This window comes from Chrysemys picta, chromosome 4 (assembly GCF_011386835.1).
Source record: "Chrysemys picta bellii isolate R12L10 chromosome 4, ASM1138683v2, whole genome shotgun sequence".
In the NCBI taxonomy this organism is placed as follows: Eukaryota; Metazoa; Chordata; order Testudines; family Emydidae; genus Chrysemys; species Chrysemys picta.
In genome coordinates, this window is record NC_088794.1 from 11,452,277 (window position 1) to 11,469,297 (window position 17,021).

At 55.8% G+C, this 17,021-nt stretch overlaps 1 protein-coding gene across 1 annotated transcript in view; it reads left to right on the forward strand.

Moving 5' to 3' along the window:
* Positions 1-2,463: 2,463 nt before the first annotated feature.
* The window catches only part of SLC43A3 (solute carrier family 43 member 3), a 58,431-nt gene continuing 43,873 nt past the window's right edge, over positions 2,464-17,021 (forward strand). The window contains exon 1 of the mRNA XM_065591340.1: positions 2,464-2,603. The gene's annotated coding sequence lies outside the window, so the exon portion shown is untranslated. The remainder of the gene's footprint in view (positions 2,604-17,021) is intronic.

Consider the following 17,021-nt stretch of genomic DNA (forward strand, 5'->3'; position numbering starts at 1 on the left):
CTGTAGTCCACGAAAGCTTATGCTCTAATAAATTTGTTAGTCTCTAAGGTGCCACAAGTCCTCCTGTTCTTCTTTTATCTCTCTTCATAGATTCCCAGGCCAGAAGGAATCACTGTGATCAGCTAGCCTGACCTCCTGTCTAACACAGGCCAGAGAGCTTCCCCAAATCATTCCCAGAGCAGAGTTTTTAGAAAAACATCCTCTCTTGATTTAAAAAATGTCAGTGATGGAGAATCCACCATGAGCCCTGGTAAGTTGTTCCAATGGGTATTTACTCTCACTGTTAAAAATTATCCCTTATTTCTGGGCTGCATTTGTCTAGCTTCAGCTTCCAGCCTTGGATGGTGTTAGACCAAAGAGCCTATTACTAAATATTTGTTGCCCATGTAGGTACTTATAGACTGTAATCAACTCACCCTAGTGAGAGGGTCTGGATGACTAGCTAGCCAGTGAGTCTGGGGACAGATGGACGGACAATGCTCTGGGGATGGCTAGTGAGAGGGGCTGGATGACAAGCTAGCCAGTGAGTCTGGGGACAGATGGACAGACAATGCTCTGGGGATGGCGATGTCCATGGGTAGGAACTGGGGATAGGCGCGCACAGTCACCTTTACCCAGAGGCGGATTTACCATGAAACAAACAGTGCAGTGGCATGGGACCCCCAATAATGGGGGCCCCCAAAATGCAGGACAAATCTCATCTGACAACCTGCCCCTGAGTCCCGGCCGGCGGCACAGCAGGGCTCAGTAAGGCAGGCTGTCTGCATGCCGTGGCCGGTGGCCCCTCCCGCCCCAAGCAGCGCACCGAGATCCACTGCCCCCCTCCCCCAAGGGGCGCGCAGAGATGTGCCAGCAGCAGTGCTGCAGGGCTAAGGTGGCTCCCTGACCGCGCTGCCTCCCTCCCTCCTTCCGCGCCGCGCTGCTCCCGGAAGCACCCGGCACGTCCCTGCAGCTGCTGGGGCAGCGGGGGTGTGTCTCTGTGTGTTGCCTCCAACCTGAGCACTGACTCCACAGCTCCCATTGGCTGGGAACTGTGGCCAATCGGAGCTGTGGAAGCGGTGCGCAGAGACCCCCCCCCGCCTAGAAACCGCTGCCAGAGGGGTGTGCCGGTCGCTTTGGGAGCCGCGCCGCCCAAAGTAAGCACCAACCCCCTGACCCCTACTGCACCCCAACCCCCCGCCCCAGCCCAGAGCCTGCACCCAAACTTCCTCCCAGAGCCTGACACCTCACCCCATCCCACACCCCAACCCCCTGCCCCAGCCTAGAGCCCGTACCCCTCCCCCAAACTCCCTCCCAGAGCCCGACTCCAGCACCCCCTCCTGCACCCCAACCCCCTGCCCCAGCCTAGAGCCCGCACCCCTCCCCCAAACACCCTCCCAGAGCCCGACTCCAGCACCCCATCCCACACCCCAACCCCCTGCCCCAGCCTAGAGCCCGCACCCCTCCCCCAAACTCCCTCCCAGAGCCTGACTCCCGCACCCCCTCCTGCACCCCAACCCCCTGCCCCAGCCTAGAGCCTGCACCCCTCCCCCAAACACCCTCCCAGAGCCTGCACCCCTCACCCCATCCCACACCCCAACCCCCTGCCCCAGCCTAGAACCCGCACCCATCCCCCAAACAACCTCCCAGAGCCTGCACCCCTCACCCCATCCCACACCCCTGCCCCAGCCTAGAACCCGCACCCATCCCCCAAACACCCTCCCAGAGCCTGCACCCCTCACCCCACCCCACACCCCAACCCCCTGTCCCAGCCTAGAGCCCGCACCCATCCCCCAAACACCCTCCCAGAGCCTGCACCCCTCACCCCATCCCACACCCCAACCCCCTGCCCCAGCCTAGAACCCGCACCCCTCCCCCAAACACCCTCCCAGAGCCTGCACCATTCACCCCATCCCACACCCCAACCCCCTGCCCCAGCCTAGAACCCACACCCATCCCCCAAACACCCTCCCAGAGCCTGCACCCCTCACCCCATCCCACACCCCAACCCCCTGCCCCAGCCTAGAACCCACACCCATCCCCCAAACACCCTCCCAGAGCCTGCACCCCTCACCCCATCCCACACCCCAACCCCCTGCCCCAGCCTAGAACCCGCACCCCTCCCCCAAACACCCTCCCAGAGCTTGCACCCCTCACCCCATCCCACACCCCAACCCCCTGCCCCAATCAAGGTGCCTCACTTTATTTTCATTTACTTCCTATTACTTATAATATAGGAGGAGAATGAAGGACAAAAAGAATGAAAAACGGGGGGGGAGGGGAATAAGAGAATATTCTTTTTCTTGGCTGGGTCCCCAGGCCCCCCCCCCCATGAAGCTGCGCACAGGGCCCCACTAACTCTAAACCCGCCACTGTCTTCGCCCAGGACCCCCGCGTCCCCCCAGGATCGGACTCAGCCCCCGCCTTACCGCATGGGGCACTGGCGATCCCGGGGCGCCCTCTGCTGGCCACCCGGCCGAGCTGCCGCCCCCTTTCCCGCGGCGCCGGGGCCAGCTGGCCGGAGGAGACACCGGGGGCCGGCCGGGCGGCTGCCCGTGTGGCTGCGCGGGACGGCAGCGGGCGGTGATGGCAGGAGCCGCGAGGATCGCGGCGTGAGGCGGGCGGTGAGTGCTTGGCCCGGCCCGGAGCCCGCGAGCCGGAGCGCCCAGCCCGGGCTGGCCCCTGCCGGACTCTCCGGGCAGTGGGCACCGTGCGCCCCCCGGGGGAGCCCCGCGCCGCCGATCCACCGGGAGGGGCAGACCGGGGAGCGCACAGAGGCTGGGAGACAAAGGGGGCTTGGGGCAGCGTGTGGGTGCCGGGGAGGGAGCGGACTGGAGCACGTGGGGCACCGGAGTGGGGCTTGGAGAAGGTCCTGGAAGTAAGGGGCTGCGGATGCTGGAGCAGGCAGCCCGATGGGGCAGGCTGGCATCACCCCCATCTGTTGCGTTGGTCCTGGCTGTGGTTGTGATTCTGGCCTGGTGGTGTGCTGGGAGTGGCACTGTAGGGGGGAAAGCCCGTGCCAGACCGGCTGTGCCCTTCGTGCTGCAGGCAGGGACCGTGGGAATGGGCTGGAGTGGATGTGGGGCCAGATCCCAGCTGGTGTCAATCATCTGTAGCTCTATGGGACTCAGTGGGCCAGATCCCAGCTGGTGTCAATTGTCCCTAGCTCCATGGGACTTTCAGAGATTTTTCGGTGTTCTCTAGCACACACAGATGTGAGGTCATCTTCCCTCTGTTTACCAAAGGTGCTGTGGGGAGAGCTCTCACCCCCTGCTTCCAGGCATGAACCAGGCTCTAAGGACTGGGGGGCAGGAGAGGACATCCCTTGGGGGGCGGGGGAAGTGTGACACTTCTGGGGTAACCCAGGGGGTGCAGTGTGAATCAACTACGAGGGAGCCTTGTCCGTGCCCACTGGGGGAAACTGGCCCCAAACCACTGGCTAGTGGCCACTCCGGGCTCCGCAAGCCCTGCTCTTCCCTGCCGCAGGCTAACAATTTATACACCTCAGCCCTTGGGCTCCCTACGTGGGGCCTTGGGGCAGAGCAGACATATCCTGTGGCTAAATCTATGGAGTCGTCAGTCCCCCCCAGCATATCTGTACACCCTCCAGCATCCCACTGAGTGCCCAGGCCCTTGACTTCTGGACACCGCAATGCACACGGATTCGCTGCCCCTGCGGAAGCAGGGCCCCCCGCGCACTAGCTTCTCCAGCACCAGCCATGTCTGCAGTAAAACCAATTAGGAGTTTATGTGACAGAGCTTAAGATAAAGCTTCAAATAGAAGTGAGCAGAAGGATCGGAAACATCTTATTGCAGATAAACCAAAAATAGAAAACACCATCTAGAGCCCCCCCCTTAGGAACAAGTTCCTGCCTTGCCTGCTAAGGTATTTCTCACCCAGGGGTCAGTCCATCTGGACAGCGTTTGGCCAGTCGAGAGCTGGGCTCCTTTCTGCATGAGACGCTCATGCAGGCGGGCAGTGCCCCTCCATAACGGATGCCATCTTGTGCCCTCCTTTCCCGTATTATACAGCTCCGGACCTTTTGTCTCTTTTCCCAACCAGGGCGTTTCATTAACTTCAGCTCATCCCTGCTTGGCCCACTAGTCAGGGTCCTTTTTCCTGGGCTCTTTTGAGCTTTGTAAAGGCCCGAGCCAGCCTCCGTCGAGGCTGTGAACACTTGGCTAGGCTGGAGCGAAAGATGGCAGTTCTCACTCTGAGTTAGGTCTGAGAACGCTCCCGCCCGTCTGGTGACCAGTTTCACGTCCAGCAGCTTTGGCCACAATATTCTACACGGGACCTGACTCGTAAGGCTGAGTCTACACTCCAGCCTATGTTGGGAAAGCGTATGTCACTCAGGGGTGTGACTATGCCACCACCTGACGCGACATAAGTTACACCAACAGATGTGCACAGCGCTGTGTCGGTGGGAGAGCTTGCAGAGGTGGGTTTTTATGCCGACCGGAGAGCTCTTTCCCGTCGGCATAGAGCGTCTTCCCTAGATGCGCTGCAGCGCTGTACATATAGACATACCCTTAGACTCTTTCCTGTATGTGCATCCCCCAATAACCATGACAACCAAAGAGTAGGTTTAGAACAAACATAAGGCAGCATTTTACACACAGCGCACAGGCAACCGGTGGAACTTGTTGCCAGGACATGCTGTGATGCCCCAAAGTATAGCGGGGTTCAGAAGAGGACTAGATAAGTTCATGGAAGATAGGGCCATCAGTGGCTATTAGCCAAGATGGTCAGGGACGTAACCTCACGCTCTGGGTGTCCCTAAACCTCTGACTGCTAGAAGCTGGGGATGGATCACGCGATAATTGCCCTGTTCTGTTCATTCCCTCTGAAGCACCTGGCATGGGGCACTGTCAGCGACAGGACACTGGACCATTGCTCTGACCCAGTCTGGCCATCTTTCCGTTCTTAACCAGTAGGTTCTTAGTTTTCGGCAGAGGCCACGCCCAGCCCCTTTCGGTGAAATATCAGGAAGGTGGCGCTCACAGGGGATGGGCATGTCGGGGCATATCTAAGCGAGTTCCTGGGTACACTCAGCTGTGTTTCCCCATCTGTTGCCAACATGGGGCACTGGGATCGTGACAGGTTTGTGACTGTGGGGTCCTGGTGCCTTCCTGGGAAGCAGCTGTGGCTGGGCGGTGTTGGGGACTGGGCAAGATGGGGCTGGGGTCAGATCTAGCCTGGCCGTTGCTGTGTTCCCAAGTTCTGATGTGGCCTAAATCTCCATGTCCAGCCCCTTCCCCACTCCTGGATGTGAAGAATTCCTCCCTGCTTTGCTCGTGGCTCAGAAGGATCCACAATGGCCCTGTGAAGAACAGCCATCCATATGTAGACAGGCGTGTGCACATGTATGTGGCACTTCCCCACATGCCAGGCGGAATTGTCCCGCAAGTGGCGTCAATGCAAGCGGAGGGGGAGATCGGTGAGTGAGCAAGAACTGCAGCTCAACGAGGGTAGGGTTAGCTGCCATCGGCCCTGCTCCCAGATGGGAACCCACGGTAGAAAGGCAGCGAGGGACTGATGTCCCAGAATTAACTCACAGCCACCGAGGAGGAGATTCTGATCTGTTATCCAGGGCTGTAAATCTGGAGGGGCCCCATGGGAAGCCCCCCCCCCCCCCCCAAAATACACTGGGATAAGTGAGAGCTGTGCCCGAGGAGCTCCATGCACCTGGTTCACCATTTCTTGCCCCTCACCTTGTCGTTACACCAGTGCAGGATGGGATGGAAAGCTGCTGAACCCAACTGGTAGCAGTTGGCACCGCCCCTGCATTGGTGTGAATTTCCACCTACCTTGCAAGGCTGTGGATTCGCCAGTGTGAATTTCCGCCCAGTTCACGCTCATCTTGCACCGGTGTGAACATCCACCCCGTTTGTGTTGGTGTCGATTTCTCCGCCTTTGTGTCCTCGCTCAGCCAGTGTGTATTTCCACCCACCTGGTAATCACTTTGCAGTGGTGTGGATTCCCTGGCATGAGTTTCCACCCAGTCTCCACCCACCTTGCACCTGGGTGAGTTTCCACTCAAAGTCCCATTTATTAACAAAGCATCTTAGCAGCTAGCCCTGACGCTCAACAAGCAAAATTCACATGTGAGAATCCTCACGCTCTGAGAGATGCAAAAGCACCGATTCCACCTTCTTAATTGCACTGACACTTTAAAAACAGCCCAGAAAAGCAACATGCCAGAATCAAATGAGGAATAATTGGCTCCTCTTGGAACCCCAGAGAAACATAAATTTTTGCACCATTTGTTTCGTATTTTTGCCACTCACCCAGCTAACAGGGCAACTGAATGAGCCAAAACCTTATCTGAATGGTTCAGAGGTGACTTAATCACATTCTATAAGTACCTGGCCGTCCTGCTTCATGCGGTGAGCTCTGCCCAGCAAGTCCCACAGAGACAGGCATCCTGGTCAGAGATCTTCTGCCCTCCTCAGAGATCAGTGCTTCTGAGCATGTATGGTGCAGGGGCCTTTGCAAACCAAATAAAGGTCTGCGGCGGGTGCCCAGCATTTCAAGGCCTTGGGTTAGCAGAGAGAAGTAAAGGTCAAGCTAGAGCAGTGGTTCTCAGACTTTTGTACTGGTGAGCCCTTTCACATAGGAAGCCTCTGAGTGCGGCCCACCCCCCTTATAAATTAAAAACACTTTTAAATATATTTAACACCATTGTAAACGCTGCAGGCAAAGCAGGGTTTAGGCTGACAGCTTGCATGTACTAGCAACTCCCTGAGGGGTCCTGACCCCCACTTGGAGAACCCCTGAGCTAGAGTTCAGACTGGCCAGCATGAGGCCCTCCCCAGCCAAGCTGTTGTTGAATCCATTTAAGTTTTTTCCCCTTTGTCTGTCAGAGGTGAGAGCTGCTGGCCCGCACTTCATCTTTTGTTCTCCAGCTCCAGGCTTTTGCACAGAGAGGTGATCTGCTTCATAGAATGTCAGGGTTGGAAGGGACCTCAGGAGGTCATCTAGGTCCAACCCGCTGCTTAAAGCAGGGCCAATCCCCCATTATTATTTGTTTTGTTTTTTGCCCCAGATCCCTAAATGGCCCCCTCAAGGATTGACCTCACAACCCTGGGTTTAAGCAGGCCAATGCTCAAACCACTGAGCTAACTTAGCTGCTGATTACTAGTATGTCCCTGACCCTTGGGGTTCCCACTGTCGTGCCAGATCCTTCATTTTTATGGGTCTGTTTCAGCTAGTCCTTTAAGGACCCGTTTATTGCTTCCCACCCGGCTGTGTGACCCCCCCCCCCCCGCCCCCGTCCCTTGCTCTGCCCCAGGAACAGTTGTTACACCTTTTTGCACCCAGTAGGGAGCGGTCCCTAGATAAGTGAGTCACTGCCATGCCCGGCATTCATAAAAACATTCCAAACAATTCCCACTTTGTCACAGCTGCCGGCTCCCCTTCTGGCCTTGCAATTGATGAACTGTTGTATAACAAGCATTTGCCTTTTTGAGCCAATGAGGCAAAAGGACCAAGATTGGAGAGAGCCGTTTAATTCTCAAATAACTCTGAAAGCGACAAAATAGGAAATGGTGGAGCAAATCTGTCCAGACCCACAGGCCCCAACACGCTGATGTCTCTCGCTCCTGGAAGAGAATCCTGTGAACGTTTCCTGCTATACCAAGGTGGCAGGGGCCTAGATCTTCTTTGGCAGTGACAGCCGTGCTTTATGCCAGCTGATCAGTGGAGATCTAACCAGCAAAGAGATTATAATGAGACTTTGTTTGGTACCATGAGCACTGTTCATTAATTTGATTGGATAAACTGGTATGTTTCACGAGTGCTTGTTGGAACCTTAATCATTCTTGTCGTTCCGGGGTGGGGTGGTGGCTATATGCTTGCAAAGAAAGTCTATCCATGAGACTCATGTTGATCAGCTTCAAATAGCCAAAGATGCTTCTCAGATTTCCTGGTCTGTTGTTATTATTATTCCTATATATTGTAAGCCTTTTCAGCTACCGGGTTCTTAGTTATTCATTTCCACTCAGCACTCTCATAGCACTGGTGTCAATTTTCACTCGTTTGAACGTCCATCCACTTTGCACTTGCTTTTCACCAGCATAAATAGCCACAGGAGGTTGCATTAGTGCTTAACAGTCTGATGAGCAGCAGAGAATATTGTCTTTGGGGCATTTGAATTAATTACCGTAATGTAGCTTCTTGAAAGGAAACGGTGGGGTGGTGGGAGCTTCTTGAGAGGAAACGGTGAGGTGGTGGGAGCTTCTTGAAAGGAAACGGTGGGGTGGTGGGAGCTTCTTGAAAGGAAATGGTGGGGTGGTGGGAGCTTCTTGAGAGGAAACGGTGAGGTGGTGGGAGCTTCTTGAAAGGAAACGGTGGGGTGGTGGGAGCTTCTTGAAAGGAAACGGTGGGGTGGTGGGAGCTTCTTGAGAGGAAACGGTGAGGTGGTGGGAGCTTCTTGAGAGGAAACGGTGAGGTGGTGGGAGCTTCTTGAAAGGAAATGGTGGGGTGGTGGGAGCTTCTTGAAAGGAAACGGTGGGGTGGTGGGAGCTTCTTGAAAGGAAACGGTGGGGGGGTGGGAGCTTCTTGAGAGGAAACGGTGAGGTGGTGGGAGCTTCTTGAAAGGAAACGGTGGGGGGGTGGGAGCTTCTTGAAAGGAAACGGTGGGGGGGTGGGAGCTTCTTGAGAGGAAACGGTGAGGTGGTGGGAGCTTCTGCTAGTGGTATTGGGTTTGCATGTTGTGTGATGTAGCTAATACCTTGTGTTTACATGGGCGGTATGATCAAAAAGATAATAAAACATTTCTTATACAAAATAATGTATTCCTGCTCTTTATCAGAAGCTTCTCTGACAAGCTGTGTGGTATTTTCTAAAGAGCCAAATTCTCTTGCATGAGAAACGTATCGATCGAGTTATTTTGTCACATTAAAAGAACACTGAGGTTGCAGTGTCAAGCACTGCCAAGTTAGGAGATGCCAGAGTTCAGGATGCCAGAGCGATCTAAATTCACCCCTCTTGTGTATTACGATCAGGTCTTTAATTACATGATCCCAGAGTTTTTTCACAGGGCCCCTGCCTCATTCAGCGCACAAGATGGATGGGGCTTGTTCAATATTTCTTTGTATCCTCATTGTTCGGTGCATGACCCCCGGGTCTGATTGACTGCCCTCTATTCAAACCCGGTTCTGAAGACAGAATTTTTAATTTCCTCGTGGGCGTTTCTATGGTGCCTGTCACTGTAGCATTGGAGAGCTTCACAATCACTAGTGACCCCATCTTCACTGTCCCTGTGGGAGGCGAGGGTGTGGGCATATCCCCACTTTGCAGGTGGGGCGCTGAGGCACGGAGATCCAAGCCAAAATTGTCACCCATCCGTCGCCCCTAATTGTGGGTGCCCAGTTTGAGACGCCTGGCCCTGACTTCCCCACGCGGGGTAGCCACTTTGTGTGTTCCGAGGGCAGCCCCCATTGCCCAGGCTGAACAGTTCCACTGAATCTGCCTGCCTTTGTCTCAGCCCCTGCACTCCTGCCTCCGCTGCTCTCTCTGCACAGAGTGGGGCCCATTTCTTCCAAGAGAACGCTGATGAAAGACCACGTGAGCTTTTCCTTCCCCTCGGCTTGCCTTCCCTTCCCCCTCCAACTCCATCCTCCTTCTCCCCTGGCATAAGTTTCTCACCTGCTCTCCTCCTCTAACCCCCTCCACTTGCCCAATGACCCCATCCCCTCTCCTGATCTCCCTCACCCCCACTCCCATCCCCTCCCTTCTCCTCTGGCTCTTCCCCCCCCCCACAAACATGCTCTAGTCCAGGGGTTCACAACACATTTTTTTGGTGGCCTCAAAGTGAGGCCACACACTCTTGCTGGTGGCCGCTCTGACAAATTTTTCCTAAAATACTTAATTAACTTTAGGAAAAACAAAGAAAAATGCACATATCCGTGTCCAAATCATTATAATTTATTTATGGAGGGTTTTTTGTTGTTGCAAACTCAATAATAAAAATAAATTACAGTTGTATTTTGGTGCCCGGGCTCCCAGACCCCACTGCTTCCTCCGCCCCCTCCATTGTCCCAAGCTCCCTTTGACGGCCTCAGACCCCAGGCTCAACCCGCTCCTTGCCTCTCAACCATGGCACCCCAGTCAGGCTGGCCCTGTGGAAACCCCGCTGCCCTGGTCTGAAGCCCAGAGCCAGTGCCCCACAGCTGGAGCTGAGGGAGAGAGGGGGGCTGAAGCCCGGAGCCCTGCCATCCCAGGGGGCTGAAGTCCAGAGCCCCATGGCTGAAGCTGGGCAAGTGGGGCTGAAGCCTGCACCTGGAGCCTCATGGCTAAAGATGGGGATGGGGGGCTGAAGCCCTCCCAAGGAACCCCTGGGTGCTGCAGGGAGGGGCTGCTGCTTTCCCCCCTCCCCCGTCTCTGCTCAGGAGGCTGCCATGGCAAGGAAGCCCCCTGGTGGCCGCATTTGAGAAATGCGGCCATCTCAGAAACTCCACCCTTGACCCCGCTGGCCTCTACAGCTACTGCCCCATCTCCCTTCCCGCTGTCACTGAACGCGCTGTCTACAGTCGCTTTCTGGAGCTCCTCTCCTCCAGTTCCATCCCAGAACCCCTTCCATTTCTCTTCCGCCTCTTGCACTCCACTGAAACCGTCTCTCCTGAGTAGGGTGACCAGATGTCCCGATTTTATAGGGACAATCCCGATTTTGGGGTCTTTTTCTTATATAGGCTTCTATTACCCCCCACCCCTGTCCCGATTTTTCACATTTGTTATCTGGTCACCCTACTCCTGAGCTCTTCCTAGACGCAGCTCAGAACCATCCTCCTTAACCTGGCCGGGAGAGCTGCAGGGGCGGTGCTTGCAGACAGGGGCAGCGCGCGGAGCCATGTGCCCCCTGCCCCCCCAGGGGCACATTGGCCCCTTCTGGGAGCACTGTGGGGCTGGGGTAGGCAGGGAGCCCACCTTAGCCTCACTGTGCCTGCTGCCAGCTGGGAGCTGCTGGAGGCCGTACCCCAACCCCCATCCCTGAGCCCCCTCCCAGAGCCAGCACCCCAAACTCCCTCCTGCCCCCCAGTCCTGAGCCCCCTCCCAGAGCCAGCACCCCAAACCCCCTCCTGCCCCCCAGTCCTGAGCCCCCTCCCAGAGCCAGCACCCCAAACCCCCTCCTGCCCCCCAGCCCTGAGCCCTCTCCCAGAGCCAGCACCCCAAACCCCCTCCTGCCCCCCAGTCCTGAGCCCCCTCCCAGAGCCAGCACCCAAAACCCCCTCCTGCCCCCCAGCCCTGAGCCCTCTCCCAGAGCCAGCACCCCATACCCCCTCCTGCACCCCAAACCCCACCCTGAGCCCTCTCCCAAAGCCAGCACCCCATACCCCCTCCTGTCCCCAAACCCCACCCTGAGCCCTCTCCCAGAGCCAGCACCCCAAACCCCCTCCTGCACCCCAAACCCCACCCTGAGCCCCCTCCCAGAGCCAGCACTCCATACCCCCTGCACCCCAACACTCTGCCCCAGCCCAGAGCCCCCTCCTGTACCTAAACTCCCTTCTAGAGCTTGCACCCCTCACCCCCACCTTCACCCCAACCCCCTGGCCTAGGCTCAGCCCAGAGCCCCCTCCCACACTGTGAACCCCTCGGCCCCAGCCCAGAGCCCGCATCCCCTCCCAAACCCCAATCCCATTCCCCAGCCTGGTGAAAGGGAGTGGGAGTGGGGGAGAGCGAGAAACGGAGTGGGGGGGATGGAGTGGCGGGGCTTTGGGGAAGGGATGGGGTAGATCCTGCGTCACCCTTAGATTCAAAAAGTGATCTTGGTCGTAAAAAGGTTGGAGACCACTGGTTTATGTGTTCCTGCCACACAAGGGGGGGTAAACTGAGTGGGTTTTACAGCTATTGGCTGACAGCAGGGGAATGGTGGGAGTGTCCTCTACTAGTCATAGACCCTTCTACCCCTGTCTCCCCAGCTTTTCTTCTCCCCTTCTGCTCCTAGCCCGATCTCAGGCTCCTGCCTCAAGCCCCTCCCTGCTGCTATCTCCAGTGACCCCTGTTACTCTGGCCACCCCACCCAATCCCCCGCAGCTGCTGCCCTATCTCCTCCTCCTCAAGCCCCGACACATTGCACACAGTCGCACACGCACACATTGTATGCACTGATAGAGCTATGCAATTGCACACACACTGCCTAAGGACTCTGCTCTCCCCCCGTGCCCTGTTGGTTTCGAAGGCCTTGCTGGATCCACTCCCAGCTCGGCTCATGCTAGCTGGGCCGGGGTGTGGGTAGCCTGTGGTAGTGGGGGCTGCCGGGGCCAGGCCTGGTCAAAACCCTAAAGTCAGAGTCATGAATGGGGTTCGGCCGCTGGGCCAGCGATGGTCTCAAGCCAAAGGCAGGAAACCACAGGTCAGAGTCAGGAGCTAGGGTTACCATATTTAAAAAATAAAAAAAAGAGGACACTCCACGGGGACCCAGCCCCGCCCCTTTCCACCCCTGGCCCCGCCCCAACCCCGCCCATTCCCCCCACCCCAACTCCGCCCATTCCCCGCCCATTCCCTAAAGTCCCCGCCCTAACTCCCCCTCCTCCCTCCCAGCCACGCGAAAAGGGCTGCCCAAGCGCTACCGGCTTCACAGTTTGCCGGGCAGCCTCCAGACCCTGCGCCCCCGGCTGGCGCTTCCCCAGCACAGCTGGAGCCCGGGAGGGGAAGCGCCCAGCCGGGGGCGCAGGGTCTGGAGCCTGCCCGGCAAACCCGTGAAGCCGGTAGCGCTCAGGCTTCGGGCAGCCCCTATGCCTCCGGACCCTGCGCCCCTGGCTGGGCACTTCCCCTCCCGGGCTCCGGCTGCTCTGCTCCTCCCATGACTCTTTGGCTCTGTTTAAGAGCCAAGCTGCCCGAGCCAGCGTTACCGGCTTCAGGCAGCCCCCTTGCCTCCGGACCCCAGCCTCCAGAGCAGAGCAGCTGGAGCCCGGGAAGGGAAGTGCCCGGCCGGCGGCTCGGGGTCCGGAGGCACGGGGGCTGCCCGAAGCCGGTAGCGCTGGCTCGGGCAGCTTGGCTCTTAAACAGAGCCAAAGAGTCAGGGGAGGAGCACAGCAGCCGCAGGAGAGGAAGTGCCCGGCCAGTATTTTTCCCGGACATGTTCAGCTTTTTGGCAATTCCCCCCGGACGGGGGTTTGATTGCCGAAAAGCCGGACATGTCCGGGAAAAACCGGACGTATGGTAACCCTACAGGAGCTGAGTATTGTGGCAGGACTAAGGCAGAAGCACCTACGCCACTCAGACAACTCCGGGGACTGGCTTCCTGGTTTATATGGGTAGTGCCGGCCAATCAGAGCATCACAGAGAGCTGTCGCTCATGCCCGTTAGGGCAGAACTTCCTGCAGGGCTTAGTCTCTCCATATGTCTTGGGGCTGTCCTGTCTGACCCCCTGGCGGTAACGAGGAAGCAACACCTGCCTTGACCCCCCCTGCAGACTCCAGTTCTAAGCCCCTCAGGCCTTACAGTGGCTCTATCTTTGCTGCCCTTATCAGTCCCCTGCAGGCCTCCTGCTTGGTTTGATCACTTCCCTCCTGTCCCACTGGCAGTGCAGCCCTGTGCAGGGCCCCCAGGCCACCGCTCAGCCCTGGTAACCTGCAGCAGCCCCACAGGGCCTGCTCCGTGCCAGGCAGCAGGCAAAGCTCCCTGACGCTATCAGGGCAGTGTAGGGTGAGAACTCACCCTGCCCTGATTCTGGGCTCCTCCAGCCTTTCCCCCTCGCTGCTGGGTTTTAACACCTAGGTGCTTTCCAGGGGCCTCACATCCTCCTGGCCTGACACAGTCCCAGGGAAGCAGCCCTGCATTGCACCAGCTGGGATCTAACCACTCTCTGTTGAATGCCTGGCTCGTGGCTTCCTGCCTTCCCCACTATCCTCACGGTTCCAGCCAGCTCCTCTCCCCGTGAGAAGCCCACCCAGGGCAGTGTCTCCTCTGGCTCGAGTCCCTTCTCTCTGGATCAGGCCTTGTCTCCAAGGGGAAATTAAGCAGCATAAACTGTTCCAGAGTAGCTCCCTCTGTGTGGACTCCCCAGTCCAGAATAAAATAGACTTTGTTCAGGAAGAGGAGTAATTAATCCAGAATATTGATTCTGCAACAGAGAGTCCACAGGGGGCGCTATTCTGGCATGGTTTATCCTGCTTGGGCAATTTCCCCCTTTAGCCAGTCCTAAATGGCACAGGGACTGCTTGAGCTGACCATGTTTGCCTGGTTGGAGAGCAGACAGCTCTCCGAGAGGAGAGTCTGGGCTAGTGGTTAGATCCGGGATCTCAGTGCTCTCTGGGATCTGCCGCTGACTTGCTGGCTGTTGTATGGGCATAGCTTTGCCTAGACACCACGGAGGGGGAGGCTAAATACGGTAATGTCGGCAAAGATGTCTAGGTGGAAGTGGCTAGAGAAGAGATGGGGGCACTGCTACCCCAGAGAGCAAGCTCTGTGTGGGAGATGCAGGCGGAGGTGGGGAGCTGGGCTCTTGACCCCCTAGAGGTGGGGGATCTCTGCGTGAGAGCCGGCTGATGGACGAGGCTCCAGGACTTGGAGCACTAGAGAATTGAGAGCGCTCTCTGCATGAGACCCGTAGTGCAATGACCCAGAAACATGAAACCCTAGAGCAAGGGAGATGCGTGTGGTGGCCAGACATCAAAGGGCTAATTGATAAACGAGGCATCCCAGCCAACAGCGCTGCTCTGGGCTCACAGCCCAGACAACAGCCGCTTGTTCTCATGACGTCACGCATGGAATTGAAAGAGAGTCTCAGCTGGTGTCAATTGTCCTCAGTGATCCCAATGGAGCTACTGCTGATTGACACCGGATGGGATCTGTCCCATTGACTCCAAAGGAGGTACGGCCAATTGACACCAGTTGGGGATCTGGCCCTTTGGCTCCAGTGGAGCTACGGCTGATTGACACCAGCTGGGAATTGGGCCCCACTGAGGATAAGAACTGAATCTGTATAAAATAAAGTTGGAAAGTGTGTTACACTTTGATTCCTGTGAATAATCTTGCAGGCTCTAGCCTGGGACTTGTTCCATTCCCTGTAGTGCCCCGGATGACCAATGGGACCTTGGTGCGTCGCTTGGCCTCTCCGTGCCTCAGTTCCCCCTCTGTGCAAGAGGGATCACAGCCCTGCCTCCCAGGGGTGTTGGAAGGATCAGTTCAGGAGAACGGTGAGGTGCTCAGATGCTATGGTAAGGGAGGCGGTGTAAGTCCCAGAGAGATTGAGTATACCAGTGCTTTGGTATTATTATGGTGTCACACACACACACACACACACACACACACACACACACACACACACACACACACACACACACACAAACTCCTGCCTGCCTGCCCACCTGCCCCCTCTATTTGTTAATGTCTGTTTGGAAGGGGCAGGTTCATTTTTGTGGGTGATTCTCTTTTGGGGTTGTGACAAGTTGTAAAAAGAAAAAAAAATGTGACCAATTTTCCCAGAGTGAATAAGAGTTAGCTGGTATAATCTCTTGACCCCCACCAGCCTGTCAGACACTCCTCTAGTCCTCCACAAGGAATTCTGTCCCCATCACGACGTCTGCATAACCAGCTTAGGTTGGCATTGGGGAAGATGAAGGATTTGAGAAATAACTTCAGCCTTAACTGTGGAGGGATTAATGTCTCTCTCTCTCTCTCTCTCTCTCTCTCTCTCTCTCTCTATCTATCTATCTATCTATCTATCTGATTCCCACCCCCATAGTTCTGGCTGTGTGTTGTTAGTGGGTCAGTGGGCTTCTCCCTGTCAATCCGTTTCAGAGCCCAGCCGTTCGGTGCTCCTCTGGGATGAGCCTGGCTGTCCATCCAGCCTGTCCCTGTATGGACCTTGCATCCTTTCCCCAGACTGGCTCCACAAAGAGCCCAGAGCACAGGAGGCTGGAGGAATTTGGCTGCGAGGGAAGAAGACTGAAATCCTTGGTCTGGGATCAGGAGTGTGTGTGTGTGTGGGGGGGGGGGAGGCGGCGGGAGGGCAGGTGGGACGGCTGGTGGCAGTAAGGTCCTGGCTGGGTGTTAGGGCTCTGCAGATTCCCAAGTGCCTGGCTAGGGAGCTCTGGACCTTTCTAGTGATGATTCATGGAATAACGTGTGTGGGAAGGGATCAGGCCAGGAGACTGCAGTATTAGAGCTGATGGGACAAACATCACAATAAAGACAATGGGTTTCAAGAAGGCAGACTTTAGCAAACTCAGGGAGTTGGTAGGTAACATCCCATGGGAAGCAAGAGCAAACTATCCCACTGCGTAAGAAAGATAGGAAGTATGGCAAGAGACCACCCTGGCTTAACCAGGAGATCTTCAATGATCTACAACTCAAAAAAGAGTCCTCCAAAAAGTGGAAACTTGGTCAAATTACAAGGGATGAATATAAACAAATAACACAAGTATGTAGGGACAAAATTAGAAAAGCCAAGGCACAAAACGAGATCAAACTAGCTAGGGACATAAAAGGAAACAAGAAAACATTCTACAAATACAAGCAAGAGGAAGACCAAGGACAGAGTAGGCCCATTACTCAATGAGGGGGAAAGACAATAACAGAAAATGTGGAAATAGCAGAGGTTCTTAATGACTTCTTTGTTTCGGTTTTCACCAAGAAGGTTGGTGGTGATTGGACATCTAAAATAGTGAATGCCAGTGAAAATGAGGTAAGATCAGAGTCTAAAATAGGGAAAGAACAAGTCAAAAATTACTTAGACAAGTTAGATGTCTTCAAATCACCAGGGCCTGATGAAATGCATCCTAGAATACTCAAGGAGCTGACTGAGGAGATATCTGAACCATTAGCAATTATCTTTGAAAAGTCATGGAAGACAGGAGACATTCCAGAAGACTGGAAAAGGGCAAATATAATGCCCATCTATAAAAAGGAAATAAGGACAACCCGGGGAATTACAGACCAGTTAGCTTAACTTCTGTACCCAGAAAGATAACGGAGCAAATAATTAAGCAATCAATTTGCAAACACCTAGAAGATAATAAAGTGATAAATAACAGTCAGCATGGATTTGTCAAGAACAAATTGTGTCAAACCAACCTGATAGCTTTCTTTGACA